Below are 19,962 nucleotides of genomic sequence, written 5' to 3' on the forward strand. Positions count from 1 at the left end.
TATCACATTTCCCGCAAAATATCTTAAATTTTTATTTCAGGCCCTGAAACTGTCAAAACTTTTCCCTTCCTTCGAAAAACCCTTCCTCATGTGGGCATCACCGGTTAGATTTTGAACTATTTCACTTTGTAATCCACTCATTAAATTTGGCATACTTTCACTTTCACAATGAAGTCAAATTGTCATTGAAAAAAGCCCTTTCAACATTGAAAATATATAAAGCATTGCAAAATACTTCTAAAAGTCTCCTTTTTCAGAAAATGTTTTATCAATAATAGATTCTTCATTATCAATCACTATAGCAACCACCTGTTTCCATTTCTGTCATTTTTCATTCCTAACCAAAATTGCGAAACTTAACTGAACTGTTGAATGCTGGCTATAGGAAAAACTTGTATAGATAATGACAAACTGACAAGTGCATAATGTTTGTCTTGTACATGGCCAACAAAAATGTCCCGTCGGTCAAAGCCATCCATGGATATTCCTCGAAAACCGTATTAGATAAAAGCAAGCATGGAATTGGAAAAATTATCGCCTTGTCAAGATTTACAATAATTCTATGATCACAAAACCCTCCGACCAACTATAAGTGAGTGATTGCCCATAAATTGAATTTTGACCAAACAATTCCCATGTACAGAGCCAAAACCATAAGAGAGGTAATGTAAATACCAAAGTTGTTCATGATCAAAAAAAAACGTATAAGAAAAGTATAGGGTTCCATTCAGTATTTTATGAACTGTAGGAGTAATCGCCCATCAATCTTTTTTTTTAAATTAAAACTCGCGTATAGAGACAAAATCATAAGAGATAGAGGTGTAATGTAAATGACAAAGTTGTTCAGAACAAGAAACTCTACAAGGAAAGTATAAGGTTCCATTCAGTATTTTCAACACTGTTGGAGTTATTGATCAAAACCTGTTTTTTAACGTTTTTTGTCATAGCAACGGCCATTTTCTAGTATGAAAAGTACCTAGCAACTACATATTTTCTTCCTCGGTAAGTTAATTGCTTCTACCAATGTCAAAGATCAAAGGTCAAGATCATTTCATAAATCAATCGAAAACTATTTGTCGAACGGATTTTTTTTTTCAAATTCTGCAAATTTGGTGAAAGAAAAATAATGTTAACTGCTTTCAATCGACTTATTAGCCTTTTCTGCTTCGTTTGAAATGTCGTTATGTATTTTTATCTTTATAAATGGTGAATTAAAGGAATTGGTGGGAAAACACCGATTCACGACATTTTGCGAAAATTCAAAAAAAGTAAAACAAATTCACCGCCTTGTGATTGCGACACCAAAATATAATTTACTTGGTCATTTCCAGTGTTTGCAACAAATTTTATTACGGTCTATCCCCACAGGGGGAGGGGGGACCTTACTGTAATGCCCACAGGGGGAGGGGGTCTTACTGTAATTCTTTTGATTATTATTACTTTTCCTCCTTTAAATTAATTCTGAAAATTGATTTGACAAAAAACGTATGAGACAAATTGTTATGACACTTCAACTTTATATCTAGATCACAAGGACTATGCGTTAAGGACTTGTAGGGAAATGACAAATTAACACGCCTTGAGTTACCTCCCCAAACACCGATTTGTCGTTTTTTCCTCTATACGAAAAAAACTTGTATAGATAGAGGCAAACTGACAAGTGCATAATGTTTGTCTTGTACTTGGCCAAAATGTCCTGTAGATCAAAGCAATCAAACTACTCCTTGTATGACTTATATAACTTTTTTTAAACCGTAAGGCGTAGAAACATAAGACTTTCACCATTCATCCTATGAGACATATAGTGTTTCCAAAATCAACACATTCTAGCAATCAGAACATTCTTTTGTGTTATTGCAAGTTTGTACACTCAAGGATGCTAAAAACTGTGTTTGTCTGGAACTATTGAAGGAAAAAGCCCATTGCTATTAAGAACTATATTAGAATACAACGAATTCGCGTGGTGCGCTTTGCACGGTGAGAATTATTTAATTTTAAACTTTTTCGTCTGCTTAAGTGTCTACTCTTTATTTTGCCTTGTTACTTTTTTTGTATCCCCTTTCCTTTGTCTATGTTTCCAGAAAATAGTACCATATATCTTCATTAATAAATCATTTCGATAATAACAATTAATTAGAATATTTTAGCAATAAAGATCATTAGTCAAATAACAGTTCTTCGAAAAATTATCAACATTTTCTAAACTTTCTCCGTATCTTTGCGCTTTACTGTTCTAAATGTACGGATGTGAATACTACTTAGTTGATATCGTTGATATTCTGATACTGCATTACCACTCTAACCGGTATGGTTTAAACGTTCTGTTCCTGTTAATTAATCGCATCAGAAAGAAATACCCATGGTCAAAATTATATTACGTAAGGACAATTAAACTACAAATGTACCAAACAGCAATTACTAGAAATAGAAACAACTATCCATTGAAATAGCTATAGTCTATTAGAGCCAACATGTTTTTTAACAGTTGAATTATTCTTCAGAAAAATGATTAAAGTTGTCAATGAACTATTTTTACCTTTGGTTTTTAATAAAAATAACCGAAATAGGATATATAGCTGTCATCTGTTTTGATGCGGTGTTTAGGACAATAATGCAAAAGCTATGCTTTACGAAGTTGGCATTTATAATGAGCTGACTGGTATAAATAGTATGACCGTGATGACTGGTGCAAAACATACGAATAGCTGTAGCATTTGTGTCCGTATACAAGATTATCAAAAGTTAACATGTTTCGTAAGTGGTTGATCATGACAAAAGTTTAATGCAAAAGATAGTTGAGGAACCTTAGTATATGGAGAACAATTCATGGTCATTTAAACTTCATGACAAGATGGAATCACTTGCAATATATTATTATTGGGCTTTTATAATTAAAGTGTGAGAGAAATTAGGCCTAATTTCACAGACTATTTCATATAAAAAAATAAAACTGTCGTTAGAGTCGCCACCCTATCTAAAGGTGTGAAAAATCCAAATTATGAGCTTAAGGTGACGGTTATTGCATTAATAACATCAGTAAATCATTGTAGTAACTGACCATCAATTACATACACCCAGACGAATGCAAATGTGAATATATCAAGTTCAATGGATAGTTTTCTTTCACACGAAGATACAAAGAATATTGCATCAAGTTCGCAATCAGGTTCCAGTGGTAGTATATCCCCACATTCGTAAACGCAACATGAATCAATGAGTGTTGGTTATAATAGTGACATAGAAAATCGAAACAATCAAAATGGCGATTTTTCACTCAGTCAACAAAGTGTCGGCCATGGTCTATCTCAAATGTCAAACCAAAACTATTTTGAACATTTAGACAATGAGCTCCATGACAAGACAAAAGATGCATTTACATAGAAACATTACTTGATCTGATTGACGCTGATGATAACGTCATAACTTAGTACAGAACTATGCTTACGAGCCGTGCTCGTACATTGACAGTGGCCCAAAAGGGAAGTTATGTAACAGAAGAAACAACAAAAGCTAGTACATGCAGTTATAAATATGCAAGATACTGTTATATCATGAATCTGTTTATCCTCGGCGACTCTACAGAAATTCATTAAGTGTTTAGTAAATCGCATAACCTCCGTTAGTACAACTCATGAAACTGAACGTCCGAATGTTAACATTAATTTAAATGCGTTAGTTCATTCACTTATTGGTAGAGTTGAAACATTAGAGAATGAAATAAAGGAACGTAAAAAGTCAGAAATAAAACTTTCTTCTAGTCTTAAAACTGCTAATGAAACAACTATCGGCCTCAAAAATCAGCTGCAACGTCATATTGACGAGATCAACTCAAAAGTGACAAATTTGATTTTCTACAAGAAAACAGTTGATGATAAAGCTTTTTGCGAATTTCACTATGATAAATACACAAAACGTATAGAGTTTATTGAACAAAGCCACAAACGTGACATTAAAACAAATACAAACACTTCACGGAAATCATCTCAAATTAAACCCGACGCTAATCCACAACAGACAACTAAAGTAGTAAAAAAACCAATTGCTCGTGGCGATATTCATAATTTAGAGACAGAGCTAATGGTTTCGAGGCGTGAAGAGATTAACAACTCAAATTCGTCAAGTAAACCGTATGACAATAATAACACGCAAGCGCTTGAAGCTAAATCGATACCGTTGTACACGACGAGGCAAATATTAATTATAAGATACCGGTGTGTATTGATCGGCATTCGTCTAAACCTGTTTCTTCTAAAGACTCCTCATGCGTATTTTTGGTGTTGTACGGCGAAAGCGAAAAAACAAGTTTTTATGTTGATAATATTGATAAAAGATCAACGAAGTCTGAAATAGTTCATTTCATTGAGAATAAAGGTCCGATAGTAACGCATATCGCTATATCTAGTAGTAGAAACGGTAAATTTGACGCAAAAATTAACTTACCCCGTAAACACGCTGAAATACTTAAACAATCCGATTTGTGGCCAGAAAATGTGAAATGTAGGGGATGGTTCAATAACAATTATTGGCAAGAAAGAAGGGATAATTATTAAATTCGTTCTGGTGGTTTTGGCTACCCAAGGAATTAAACACCACCCCCCCCCCCCCAAAAAAAAAATGACAATGAGACACTCGATTATTCGTTTAATAGAGATAATTAGTCTATTGATAATGGCGGTAAATCTCTCAATTTTAACATGGAATGTACGAGGTGTTAGATCGTCGTCGTTTTGCATAAATAAAGTTCTGAATAATTATAAATGTGATATACCTATTTTTTTTAACTGAGATTGAACGAGAGATGTTTTGGTTCCATTGATTCTATTCATCCAAACTACAAGTTATGCGACGAACTGAATACAGACTATTCTCGGTACATTGGTGGTGGTAAACACGCATTACTTATAAATAATAACTTGTAGTTCAGTATTAATTGTATTGAACCACCTATAGAAAGTCGTATCAGCGAATGTTCCTCTCAGACAATCAAAATATATTTGTGTTTGTGTTGTATCTTTCTTCAGACAATGCAATACATGACTATAAGGATTCTATCCAATGCCTTGACGACTTTTTTAAGTCCTATTCCCAGTTTGGTCCAGTGATATTTGCTGGTGATTTTAACGCACAGTTTGATACTAAGCCAGCATCAGCGATCGCCCAAAAGAAAATTGAATTATTCAAAGACTTCTTGCAGGTTAATTCTTTAGTACCTGTTAATAAAACTAACCTGTGCACCAGTCAAACATACACTTTCCCGACATTGAGAACAATGATTGACTATATCTTAAAACCGGAGACATTCCGAGATTGCTTCTCAAATTGTGAAGTTGTCAGTACGGCCGATACGGACATTGCTTCAGACCATTTTGCGTGTTCACTGTGCCAGTCGTGGCTTCAATACAAATGACAATGACTGACCTCCATGCTTTGGATGGAATAAGGCAACAACTGAGCACCTGATAAACTATCAGATACAAGTAGACTGCAATTTAACGCCGTTGTTAGAGGTACCCGGTGACCGTTATTCCGTTGAATACATAGACCTTCTAAACGAATCGATAACTAATATATTATTAACGGCATCTTATAAGGCGATCTCGTATCAACATATCAACTCGAAATATCAACTCCCCTGTCTTATTGGGCAGTCGACGTCAGAAAAGCACATAAATTCGCCAGAGAAAAGCGGACAATCTGGATTGACGAGGGAAGGCCGCGTGGAATAGAGGACGAATCATTTAAAAATATAAAGCTGCTAAACAATTATTTATTGACACACAAACTGACGCATACAATGAATACCAAGATAATGTTTTTCGTGAAATAGACGAGGCTACGGAATGTGATATTCGGTACTTCTGGAAATTGTGGAACGGTCAAACAAAGAAAATAACTGCTACATGTAAAGAATTGGACAATTGATAATACCACATTCAGAAATCCTATTGACATAGCTAGCATCTTCTCAAAATTTTATAGCAAAATTGCTGATTCAACTGAAAGTCGAATCTATAGATAATCTTTTGGCAATATACCCGATGAAGTCGAAAATCAAATGTTGAACGATCATTTTTCCATAGGAGAAATAGACACTGAAGTGAAATCACTCAAGTTACATAAGGCCCCTGGAGTAGATAGAATTAATAACGAGCATTTGAGATATGCGGGAAAGAAAATGTTATTACTGTTAACAAAACTTTTTTAACGCCATCATCTCTGTTGGTTATATTCCAAATACATGGAAGAATGGTCTTATTATACCTGTACACAAAGGAGGATCAAAACCGTCTTATAAATGTGAATCATATCGACCTGTAGCTCTGTTATGTGCGTTCTACAATTTGTTTGAAAAAGAGTGCAGAACTGGATTAAAACATTTTCAATTGATTTCCCAAACAAACAACATCAAGGATTCACAAAAACTCTGAATTGTGTAACAACGTCATTTACTCTGTCTGAGACCATCTGATCAGCTCTTTAGTCCAATAGTACTGTATTCACCGCTTTCCTAGATATAAAGCTCGCATTTGGCACTCCGGACTTATACAAAAGCTAAAATCTTTAGGAATCAAGGGCCCGGTGTTACGAATTATAGACCAGTGTTATCTGTATATGAAAAAAGCTGTGTTGCTAAATGGTGTAACGTCAACATGGTTAACCGTCAAAAGAGGCGTTAGACAAGGGGCCGTTTTATCTACCTTCCTGATCAAACTCTTTATTGATGACTTGTTGAATCAACTGGAAACATCAACTTATGGATTAAAACTTAGTAACATTGTCTGTGGTAATCCAGCATTCGCAGATGATTTTGCATTACTCGCCATCAGTCCAGCGTGGCAACAGTCCCTTGTTGATATATGTTACCAAAATGCTAATACGTGGTTGTTCGAATTCAGTAGTGAAAAGACTGACATTGTCATATTCCGAAAAGGCCGAGTAACTAATAAATTTCCTTATATGTTCGGACGCCGTAGTTAAGGCCTGTCACAAAGGCAGGAAATCCTTCCATGGACTTTTTGAGATTTGTAATATGAACACTGTATTTAATCCATTGACATACCATACATTTTATAAGAAAATCGTGCTTCCGTCAGCCTTATAAGGATTTGAGTTATGGACGAATTTAAGTATAAACGATACAAACTCTTTGCGTAAAATGCAACATTATTCACTAAAACGATTACTGAACTTAAGAACACTTACACAATCTGATATGGTGGAAACTTTGCTCGGTAAAATTGACATCATGTTTGAGATTGACAGAAAGAAAGTAATGTTCTTCCAGAAGTTGAGCCTAGTCATACAGCAAAGTGTGTATTCCTTCAGAGACTTTATTTGTTTTCCTGTGATACCAGTGACATGTATGGGTATATTGCAGATATATACAGGATATTTGTAAAATACAATTTGGAAAATTATTCTTGATAGTTATGTAACACCAAAACCAAAAACTTCCCACCTAAAATGGTTTGGAAACGAATTGTCACTCTCGCAATAGCTTCCAAAGCATATAATGAATATTTAACTAGAATGAACAGTGATACTGACTTCTCCCGCTTTAAAAACGTTCACACAACTGGTGTTTTCACTGGATGGTACGAATGAACTGTCTAACATATTTTTCATGTTAAAGCTGTTAACGTGTGTTCTACAAACAAACATGTCAGTGTGCAAGGTTTGTGGCAGACAATTTTACGACACAATTGAGCATTTCACTATGGACTGCTCATGTACTGACGTCATAAGAGACACATATTGGAACACAGTGTTTGAAGTTTTTGGGGTCGAAACATACGTTTACCTTGACGGGGACTTGTCTTAACTAACAGAGAACGCTTACTCCATGTGATTCTTGGTAATGTTACTGTAATATTGGAACATTGTCCAAGTCTAGAGTCTGATATCAACATATCTGCAAAGTGTCTAAGAGAATCGGCACCTATCTATTTTTTTCTATTGAGTAGATAATTTGAAGAACTTTAATCGTTCTGATCTGATAATTACTTCATGCACATCTCTCTTTTAATCTTTGTACATGCTTGCATATATATGACTATGTCTCAGGACAAACGAATATCATTAAGTGCTTATTTACTATTAATTAGCTAGTTGTCAATAATTGAAGTTGAAATTATTATAAAATTTAAAAAATATTATTAAATTCAATAGACAAAGTTGCGTTGCTATAAAAAGCTACAAATAGCCAACCAGATATTATGCAACTTATGGCATAACCTTATTTGATGAATAGTCATCAGCTTTTACTTTACCGAAATGTATGGAGGTGTTTTATTATGTATAGTTGTTGTAAAGTCATATCAGATTTCATTTAAAATAAACATTTCTATTAACCTTCCTCAATACATTAATGCAACTTATATCTACGGAAAACTTGGAATTTTTCTAGCAAATCTAGTGCCTATATAAGAAGACTAATTACGGGATAATGAATACGGAATCATTTTGATGGGAACATTTTCAGATATATGAAGCTTAAATAAATGATAAACTCTGTTTGAATTATAAACAAATTGGAGATGTGGTATAATTGACAATGAGACAGGAATTCGCAAAATGCCAAGCAAAGAATATTTAAACTTCTACAGGTCATCATACGGTTTCAATGATGGGCGAAATCCATACAATAAAGCAAGCTGTAAAAGCCCCAAAATAGATGAATTAAAACTGTTCATAAAAGAAAAATACCAACCTAATCTAAGATAAAACGTAAAACGGGTAATAATGAACAAAACAACAAAAAAAAAACAAACAAACAAAAAACCTCTGTACTACAAGTGCCTGACTTTGGACAGGCATGTAAAGTATGTGGCGGGTTTAATTATGTCTGTGAACGCCCATCCCTTCCCCAAACATGATACAGTAGTGAAAAATATAAACAAAAAGAAATATAAAAATATGATGAATTTGGATTTAGATTTTGAGATCGATACATAATACAAACGCACAAATAGGACAGAAATGGCAAACTGTATCTATTTCGAAAGAGTACTCGCTTTTTCTGTAAGCTATTTCAAAATCTTAAAACAACTGATAAGCACACCTTGTTTATTCAAACAAAAAATATCAATAAAAACACGTCCAACCGGATTTCATAAAACTATGTCATAGAATGTCTATAGGTAAAACAAGGTTTTCGTGCAAAAGTCAAGATGAAAAACAATAACGTTCAAATACGCTTGACATAATAATGCTATGTTGGATTCGTCTTGAACGTTGTAAAAGTACTATTAAACTACATCGGTTAAATAGAAAACATGGAATAGACTAACTTAGTAAATAATGTATTATTTCAATTGATGATACAGTTGTCTATATGTGAACCTGCAGGATTTATTAAAACATATAATAAAATATTTAAGTAAAACAAGGTGTCATGATAAAAACTTATGGCAGGAAGTAGGGCGAAATATTATAGAGTTAATTAATAACTAATTTATTGACAAGAGAGTCAATATTAGAACCAGGAAAATATAAATCAAAGTTTTAACAAAGATAACCCTTTCGGTTAAGTGTATTCATTTTTTTCAGACTAAAGGATTATGTTATTGACATGTTCAGAACTTCCGATCAATAAGAATAAATTTAGCATATTCATATGAATATAGTAGATTTACAAGACTAAATGGATTTGTTTTTGGAATTGTGTAAAAACAGGTTGATGAATTTAATAATTAGGTATATAATCCATGGTCTGGGATGGTCGATCTAGCACACCCCCTCTCATCAACTTCATGCTGATTCGTAGGTACCTTTATACCTCCCATTACAGAATCAATTTGTCGCTAAAGAATATTCTCGGATTCTTTTTCAGTATAAGCCTATATTTGTACTTCATTGGGTCAAAAAGCCAAGATTTTTCCGACTTAAATTGTATGAGAGTCTAAGCCCTCCTGGGATAACACGTGTAAAACAAACTAAGTAAATGTGGGTATCATCGTGTAGATTAGTGTTTCAGCTTTACAGTGAGACCAAGAAAGTTGCAGTAACACTTACAGTTATGGGATAAAAAAAACGTACCCCTACCCTGCCGAAAAAATACTTAAATTGACATATTTTTCAATGTCAAAACCCCTAGAGTAATAATGCTTCAGTAAAAATGGCCTATGTGGTATTTCCTGTTTAGTATTATAATAATTTATACTTCTTGGATTCTTCTGATGAATTTTGCAAGCAAATAGGATTTTCGATTTTTTTCGGTCAAACGTCACATAAATTCGACTCTACAAGTTAATGCTCAACTAAAACGTCTCAAATTTGGTATCATTCGATAGATAATTTAACTCTACATTCTACATAAATGAACCAAGATAAACTAATTTTCAAGAAAAGTGTTTAGAAAAATGTTAAAAATACTACCCCTACCCCTAGAAAACTGGTCTCAGTATCAAACAGAACTCTCATTCAAAACATATTGACATCGTAAAACCCAAGTGTAAGGTGTTCAGATTGAAGAAATTGATGTACCCAACATATATGATCAATCAAGGCGCTTAGATTTTCCTCTTGGGGTGACAATTACTATAAAATCGGAAAAGGGGAATTTTCAGAATTTTAGAATTTTCCTCTCTATCACTTGAAATTGTTTTTTTTTTTAGATAACCGTAGTTTAAACAAGCTTATGCCAAAAATTAACAGTTTAGTTCATGGGTAGGGATGGCAATGTTCCACCTAACTTGACTTGGAAAAGTTCAAATATTTATTACTTGGACTCATTTAAAGCTTAGACACTATATTAAATGTACCGTATCACACAAAAGCTTGTTTGAAATACGGTAATCTTAAAAAAAGACAATTTCTGATGATTTAGAAGAAAATTTTAAAATTCTGAAAAATTCCTTTGTTCAGGCTTTGTAGTAATTGTCACCCCAAGAGGAAAATCTAAGCGCCTTAATTGATCATATATGTTCAATATAGGCTGAATAAAAGTGACATCTTTGGGTTCTTTTATGTACACAAATTTATTCCTGCCTGTGGTTATGTAGGCAGCCACTTGATAGTTCGGTCTGCCTGACAAATGATATTTATTTGTATATATTTTACCATCACCTTTAATTCAAAGTATCAAAATCAAATATATAGAGTATGAAACACAACCATTTTTTCAATCCTCGTTTTTTAAACGGTAAATTTAGGAACTTTTATTTACTGTGCCTTGTGCTATCGAAGTAAAATGAAATGTATACAGCATATGTTAATTTGATGCCCGGAAAATGATCTTTTTCGAATTTAAACAAATCAAAAAGCATGACTGAGAAGTAAATTAGAAATTCAATAGTATCATTTTTGTGTGTACTGGCCTACTGAAGATACAGACCAGTCGTGCCCTGTATACATACATTCAGTTTTTGACCTTTATATTTTGTGCAACCAACTAAATCTGATCGTGTGAAAAAGAAAAAATGAAACAAATAAAAAAAAACAAAAACAAAAGCAAAAACAAAACAAAACAAAACAAAACAACAAAAAGTAAAACAAACCATAAACAAATAAATAAAAGAAACTAAATAGGAGAAAGCAAAGACAAAAAACAAAAAAACCACAAAAAAACAACACAAAAAAAACCTCTCAAAGGTACAATTAAGAATAACATGCCTATATTAACATAGGCAGGTGTGTTCGAAAATCTGAACATTAGTATGAAACAATGCTTTGTCAAAATTGCCTAAAACCTGTTATAATTTTAATTTGAAGATGAATATACCTTAAAGTTACTATGTATCTGATTTTAGACATACACAACACTTTTCTTATGATTTAAAAATAACACAGAATTGGAAACGGGTGACCACATTAATAAGGTAATATAAACAAAATGTTAATTAAATGTCAAAAGGAAAACATTTATCCACTTGACCAAGATATTTTTTTCTTGGCTGTATAATTTAATGTGATGTACACACGATTTCAAAAGTGATTTTTAAAAGAAATCGTGCTCATGTTGGTTAGATTTCATGTCGTCTCTTACTCGACGTAGGTGTTAGCAATTTCGTAAACTTCCATTAGCACTGATGAACCAGTATACTCCATCCTTTCCCAAACAGAGATAAATTACTAGACTAATATAAGATTTGTACTTGGTGAATTAACGACATACTTTTCCATTTTTGTCCTAATGTAAATGCATCGCTATTTCATGATTTAAAATCCTAGATGGAGATTTACGTTATGCATTGTCAAATTTATTTTATCCATGGTAACAAGACATCATCGGAGTGGTTTGAACTATTTCTCAACTAAAGCTTTTTAGCAAATAATTTGAATTCAGAACTTTAACATATCATTGAATAGGTATTATGAATCATATGTTTTCATCCTTTAAATATTGTTTAGCTAGATATGAATGGAAAAGAAGAGCACATTTGATGCATTTGTGTCGATTTTTTTGTTTGTTTGTTTGTTTTATTGTAGAAAGTGTGATTACAAAAATGTCTTATTAGCTGGTTATGTTATCAGCTCTACCTTAGTTTAATTATTTAGTTGTCAGTTTACACATGGCTACCGTTCAATTCGCAAAAAACCGTTTGTTTGTTAAACCTTATTACAGAAACTATCACAGTACTGAATAGAATGACAAATTTTTTAATTTTTTTAAATTTTTTTTTAATATTGTGTAAAGTATATATATAATATGGTGAATCAATTTCATAATAAATTTTCAATATTGTCTGTGATAATTATAGGTCAGATGCAATCTATCCCAGACATAAGAAAAATTTTATTCGGTGAGCAATTTGACCAATAGCCATCGTTCCAGTCACTGACCAGCAGAAGATTTCCTTGAGAATCATCCATATGACATCAAGAAAGAGATTTGTTTATTGTGTGAATTCTGATAACCTCTTTACATAGTGTGATAAAGAATTAGAATCTTGAACCTACTATGTATATAATCTGCCATCTACATACTATCTAACAGAAAGCATTAATGCTTCATAACCATATATATACTGTGGACAAGATAATTTAGATCCAAATTTAAATGATGTATGAATGAATAGTGGTTTGTTTATTACCTTAATTTCAAATTATTAATTGGGATTTCTAAAGTCTTGCAAACGTTTTTGAATCATTCGCATTTGCATTTACAGGTAATGCTCACTTGTAACATGCCATTCGGCGTGTATATTACGAGTATTTTTTTTTATTATTAAACGTACAATATATGATTTCTTGAAATAAATTCAGAGAGCCAATAAACAATCATGATGGGATTGTTATAGGCATTAACATCAACAGCTCTCCTTTGCGATTGTCGCAGGTCTGGTGCGGGTATTTTGGTAAGTATTCTCGATAGATTTTTGTATTCAACCCCTGTTCACATCTCAGAATGGGAATAGTGTGCAATAGTCGTAGTTTAAAATCAATTAAATTGATTCCATATAAGTCCTACTGAGTGGTAATAACAGCTATATATATAATCTTTTGAATCGTTTTGCTGTCATATCGACGACACTATATTTGCATGGTATAAAACATGTTGAGATGGGATTATCCTGAAACATTTTCCTTTACCAAACTTTTGACCAATCAATTTGCTTGAAGTAGACAATTGGAGAAAAATCTTATTTTTTTGAGAATTTTATGAAACAGTTTTTTAAGCATAATATTGCAATCTATTCACCGACCTGCAATGATACTATGGACTTTATATTTCAATTTACAACAATGTGAATCTGGTTATTATGACATGATCACGACATTCACATCAAAGAAGGAGAAGCCAGATTTTTACAAAGAATTAAGAGTATTTTGTATGAAAACGTAGCGTATTACAATAATCCCCACAATAATGATATATATCGGACCCACATGTGGCAAGACATGAACCAGGTAATGTAATGGTTTCCTTATTATATCTTAAAGTAATCAAGGGAACCAAGATCCTAGCGGAAATCAAAAGAATGTAATTTAGGGACAAATACCAGACATGGAAAACAAACACAACAAAGAACATAAAGAAACTAATATAATACATACAAAACAAAAGAGTATATGAGCAACTCGAATTCCAATAAAAACTGGGAGCATAGACCAGGTACACCGGTAGGGTAGTTGTCCTCTGCTTTTCTAGAAACATCCGCCGAGTTGCTCATCAAAAGTCAAGTCCGGGGTAGACGAAAGAGGAAAGAAAAACTACGACACGCCAAACAAACCAGCTCTCATGGCGCAGATGGACACATCGCGACGATCAACGAGTTCATGATGACGATTAATAAAACTTCCGCAGTGATGACTTGTACACATAACCGTGTTCAAGAAGACTACTTGTAAGAGATCTAGTGCGATATTAAAAAAGTCCGCGCAGTTACGGCAATCTCTGGTATAATGTATGAGTTTTGATATGAAAACTTCATACCCAGGTGCTGAAGAAATACTGCCACAGAAGAAAAGAAAGTTGACAATTCTGAATAAAACGTCATCACGTTTGTCATAAATATTGGTCAACATTTGACAACAGTAGTCATCTCAGCAATAAGATTTATGATCAAAGAGACAACTTTAATTTTAATATCAAAAATTGTCCTTGCATGTGCAGCAATATCCCGTCATCTCCTGTATATGGTTTTATATGTTACCATTGATTCGCTACGTTTGAGCAAGTACTAACTTCTCTGACCTCCTTGAACGCCATAAATATCTCCATAATATATAACAGACACTTGAACCCCGGGATTAAGGAAATATGTCTTAAATGGTTTCTTACCAAATTCTTTTTTATATATCAGTCCATGGTTAAAAAAACTTAGTTTCTTCTACAACATTGAGTAATGATTTTTTTTTTTTTTTTTTTTTTTTTTTTTTGTAAAATGTTCTTTGTGCTTATGTGACATAGATTTAACCCATAATTTCGTTTGAAGTGCCTGTTCTAAGTCAGGACCATTGCGATACCAGCTGCTCCGGTGGCTTAAGTCTATATTACCAGATTTAATTTGGACTTGACGGGATTATGAGTCAGATTAGTGTTTGGTAATTTTGTTGTTACTCTTATTTTCATATTTCAAGTATCGGCCAATTTCTTGAATTTTGATACGCTTTGATATTGTTAACGACAGTATATGTCGGAGTTGTTAGATTTTAAATTTCGGTATCAATTTTTATCCTATTAATCATTTTTTAATATTTCCATAAAGTCATTAAATATTTGTCATTGGTAGTAGTAAACACAAATTTTGACTTGCAAGTTAATGTTAGTATAGCAATACGATTCAAATTATTTTGAAAAAAAGACTTATTAGGTTGAAAGACAAATCAAGAGAATCAAGATTCTCGCGGCATCTTAAACTCTGCTCTAAACCTTCATCTGATTCAGCACCTTAAAATATATTATTAAATGCTTGGGATAGATAACTTACGAGTTTGGATATAAAAAATCTAACAAACTAATATGATGTTGCAATGAATGAACGAAAAGTGACTTCATATAATGAAAAGTTGAATATAAACAAAGCTGGTAGTCGGACTGTATACATGCAGAGTTGTTCAGAAATTATCTCAAATTGGAGAATTTTTTTTTTTTTCAAATGAGTATTCAATTGGTTTCTATAAGAGTATTATTGTCTCTACCAACTCTAGAGGACGCTTACCCTACCGATGCACTTGGTCCATCATATCCCAGAGTTCTGTGGAGTCCGAGTTTCTCATTTACTATTGTTTCTATTGGACGTTAAAGTTTGCTATAAACACGTTTTTTCTTATACACCTTCATCAAAGAACTTTGAACTGCACCACCTTTTACATGGCCAGCTTTTGATTTTTAAGTAACATACCTTAGGTGGCGAGTAAAAAGATATACATTTTTGTTTCTGAAAGGGAAAAAAATTCGTGTTGGCCTGAACTTCGACAATCTTTCTATTGAAAACATTGACAGATCTGTATATCCGGACCCTGGGGCCATAATCAGAAGTAGTGGTCATATGTGGGTAAGAATATTTGATAAACTTTTGCACGTTATGTTACAAAAACCTGTTAATACCTACCAAATAGAAGCAAAACGTACAACTGTGGAGTGTAAGAACATAAGTTTTGAACGCAACAAATGCAGCAGTGTATGACCTCAAACATAATAGTAAATACTTTCAGATTTCATCAAAAGGTCTTGAGCACACCTATATTGATTACCACACTTCGTTGTGCAAAACCAACTATTTAACGTCTTCCCAAAAAATATATTTGATTTTTTAAGTAAGCGCTGCAAAGCCGCAACAACAAAAGTAATACAATCAACGGTTACAGAATACAAATTAGGACACAATGATAAATTAATGATCAACATTTTCTGACCGCGGACATGCAGATGTCTACTATTTTAATGTTAGATCAAACGAGAACTGAAAACACAAACAAATTTGATTAACAAAACATCGAATTCTCTTCATTTAATACATCATATAGACAAAATTAGAGAATTCGATTAAGGAACACTTGCAGTAACTGAACGCTGGAACTAAATATATAAAATAATGACAAAACCATCAAAATTACTAGCATCAGTAGACTGGATTGCTTTGGAGATGTGACGTCAATTACTAAATTTACACGATTTATATTTAATAAATTTAATACTTAAAAAAGATTTAATATTTTCAGGGGTCGAACATCCATTTGTGGAATCAAGGTTCAGAGAATAGACAATGAATTGAAAATAGCATCCTATACTAATAAATTTATGAAAGACATTATGGGAACTTGATAAAATTTCTCGGGTGTTTTTGAAAGAAAGTGCTTCATAGATTATGTGTTGGTAAAGAACTCGGTGAACAAGATATTTTTTTTATTAAAAACCTTCAAGTATTATATTAGTTTTGTATCAAACTTTTGTAACGGTGAATAAAATTAGTAAATAAGTTTGTGGTATCGATATTTCTGGTTTAAAAGCTTTTCTGCGAGGAATACTTTCCGTTCATTAACATCTGACACTTAATTAAAGTTACGAAGAGAACAAACCAGTTTTGAAATATTTTCAAAACAAAACTTATATTTGAACATAACAATGTTTTTTTTTTTTTTTTTGTTTTTTTTTTTCAGAATAAAGGAACTTAAAGCATGAATGAGAACCAAGTAACGAAGAGGCTTTACTATTTCATCACTAATGAAAGATAGATTACCGATCTTGTCTTTTAAGCAGTCAGCTGCGTGATTTTGTCACTAAGTTTGGGTATTCACTGTACCCTATAGTACTCTCGCCAAATGACGCCCAGTTCATTACAGATGATATTCAAATTTCTTCCTTCATTAAAACCTATGATTTTTCAACACTGTATACTTCTATTCCCCATACTCAGTTAAAATCCCGACTAAAAAACATTATACATCGTTGTTTTTCCAAAAAAGATGGTACACCTAGATACAAATATATAGTTCTTGGTAGAGATTCCTCATACTAAGAAATAATTCCAAATCATCTTCCAAATATACAGAGAAAGATGTTTAAAAAATGCTGGAATTTTTAATCGACAACATATTTGTCCAGTGTGGTGGACGTGTTTTTCAACAAATGGTCGGCATTCCAATGGGAACAAATTATGCTCATTTACTTGCTGACCTATTCCTTCACTCTTTTGAGGCTGACTTTATAGCTGATCTGATCCGAAAGAAAGAATATCGTTTGGCCAGATCCTTCAATCTCAGTTTCCGCTATATAGATGACGTATTATCTTTAAACAATCCTAATTTCGGGGATTTGATACATCGCATCTACCCAAAAGAACTTGAGATAAAGGATACTACAGACACTGTGAAGTTAGCCTCATATCTTGACCTACACTTACCAATCGATGGTAAAGGAAAACTATTGATTAAACATTACGACAAACGTAATGACTTTTCATTCAGAATTGTCAAGTTTCCTTTTATTTGTGGCAACATCCCTTCGGATCCTGCGTATGGAGTATTCATAACTCATACGTTATGCCAGAGCTTGCCGAAACTACACAGACTTTTTGTTTTGTGTAGAACTCTAACAAATAGGCTTCTGGAACAGGGTTATGTTGTTACAAGATTGAAGTCATCACTACAAAGGTTTTATGGTCGTCATCATGAACTCGTGAATCGTTATCGTGTATCCATCAGCACCATGAAAACTGATTTATTCAACGGGTCATAGTTTTCCTTTCCTCGTTTGTCTACCCCGGACTTGACTTTTTATGAGCAACTCGGCGGGTGTTTCTAGAAAAGCAGAGGACGCTTACCCTACCGGTGCACCTGGTCCATGCTCCCAGTCTTTAGTGGAGTCGGAGTTGCTCATTTACTTTTGTTACTTTGTATGTATGATTTTAGTTACTTTATGTTCTTTGTTGTGTATGTCTGTTTTCCATGTTTGGTCTTTGTCCCTGGATTACATTCTTTTGATTACCGCTATAACCTTGGTTCCCTTGATTACTCTCTCATGAGACATATGTGTTATTCCTGTGATCAAAGGTAATATCAACATCGTGTTTATATGTCAAACGCAATACTATGAATGCTTTATGCCAGTGGTAGGAATAACTGATATTCGAGTAATTCTAAAGACAAACGCAATGCGTTCAGCAACGATGTAATCTTAACTAACCTCAAGTATTTAATGGTCTCATCGAATGTTCTAGCATTAACCATATGTAGATTCTGCGTATATTACCACTACAAAACAATAAAAGAAACAAACATATTTGACCGAGCAATAAGTGATCAGTATGTAAGAATATCTCACTTTTGACAAAACAACTTTTTAGCAAAGGATCTGCATTGGCCCCTTACTATGCCTCTCTCCTAGCTGATCTGTTACCATTTTTATGAATTGGATTTCCTTCAAAATACCGTGAAAATAAAAACAAAAGGTAAAGTGGCTAGATCCTTTAATTTCACATATCGATATTTCATTCAACGATAGACTACTGACACAATATGATTTTGATATTACAATTATAAACTTTCCTTTATTGTGCAGTAATATATACCAGCTGTTCTGCGTATGGTGTTTATATTTCCCTGATGTTAAGGTATGTCAGAGATAGTAGCGACTATTCCGATTTTATAAGACACAACCGTTACCTTAGAGACAGGCTTTTTGTCCGGGGTTATAGGAAAATACGTCGCATACGCTGCCTTAAAAATATTTTCGATAGCTCTATCTTATTACATATGTATATTAGTATTGTTATTTAATTTTATGAATTTTACGCACCTTCCACATACATTGTAATTCATTTTGAAACTCGTTACTAATATATACATAATTTTTGTTGCATTTTTTCTCTTTTTGTCACTCATTGTTCATATATGTATCTTCTGTACTGTTTTATACTGGTTTTACCGATTTTGACCAATTTTATGCTGCCCATTTATGTTAAAATATATCGGAAATTATGAAGTGTAAAGAAAGCGGGTTGTTTGGCACTCTATAAAATCTTTCATTTTGTGTCTGTTTTCCCTGTCTTTTCTTATCCTTGGAATATCTTCTTTTGATTACAGCTCAAATCGTGCCCCTTGATTACACTTTCAGAACTGCGCGAAAAACAGACTGTTCTTAATGACCGTGAACAACGTGACGGCGAAACAATTGTTTACGTTGTTGTGGTCCCACATTGTTGTGATCATTTGTGATGATAATCCAATCGTCAATCGTATAGATGATGGTAAATGAAACAACCACACGAAGAAGATTTTAACTGAAAGATATATTGGAAATATTCGACCAAAAAATTAGTCTGTAAATAACGGAATACCAATAAAGGGTAGCACAGGACATTTCGCACAAGAAAAATGGCAGTGAAGCTTGCAATTTAACCTATCAACAAAGGTGGAAACAAAAATTGGTTCATCTTTTGTAGAAGATGTTAATGAGAACTTATTCTTGGTTTCGATTTTTGCCGTAGGATATTAAACACTGGAATACGAAGAAATTGGAAGGGTGAATGTTTTGACTATATCTTCATCCAGATGTTAAAAGAAAAGGGTTGAATC

General features: G+C 33.1%; 1 protein-coding gene across 16 annotated transcripts in view; it reads right to left on the reverse strand.

Moving 5' to 3' along the window:
* LOC148604626 (transcription intermediary factor 1-beta-like) overlaps nt 1-19,962 on the reverse strand; it is a 293,163-nt gene that overhangs the window by 85,457 nt on the left and 187,744 nt on the right. The window lies entirely within an intron of this gene.

Source organism: Perna viridis, chromosome 10, assembly GCF_037379345.1.
Source record: "Perna viridis isolate PV_CMFRI_1.1 ecotype Kerala chromosome 10, ASM3737934v1, whole genome shotgun sequence".
Classification (NCBI taxonomy): Eukaryota; Metazoa; Mollusca; class Bivalvia; order Mytilida; family Mytilidae; genus Perna; species Perna viridis.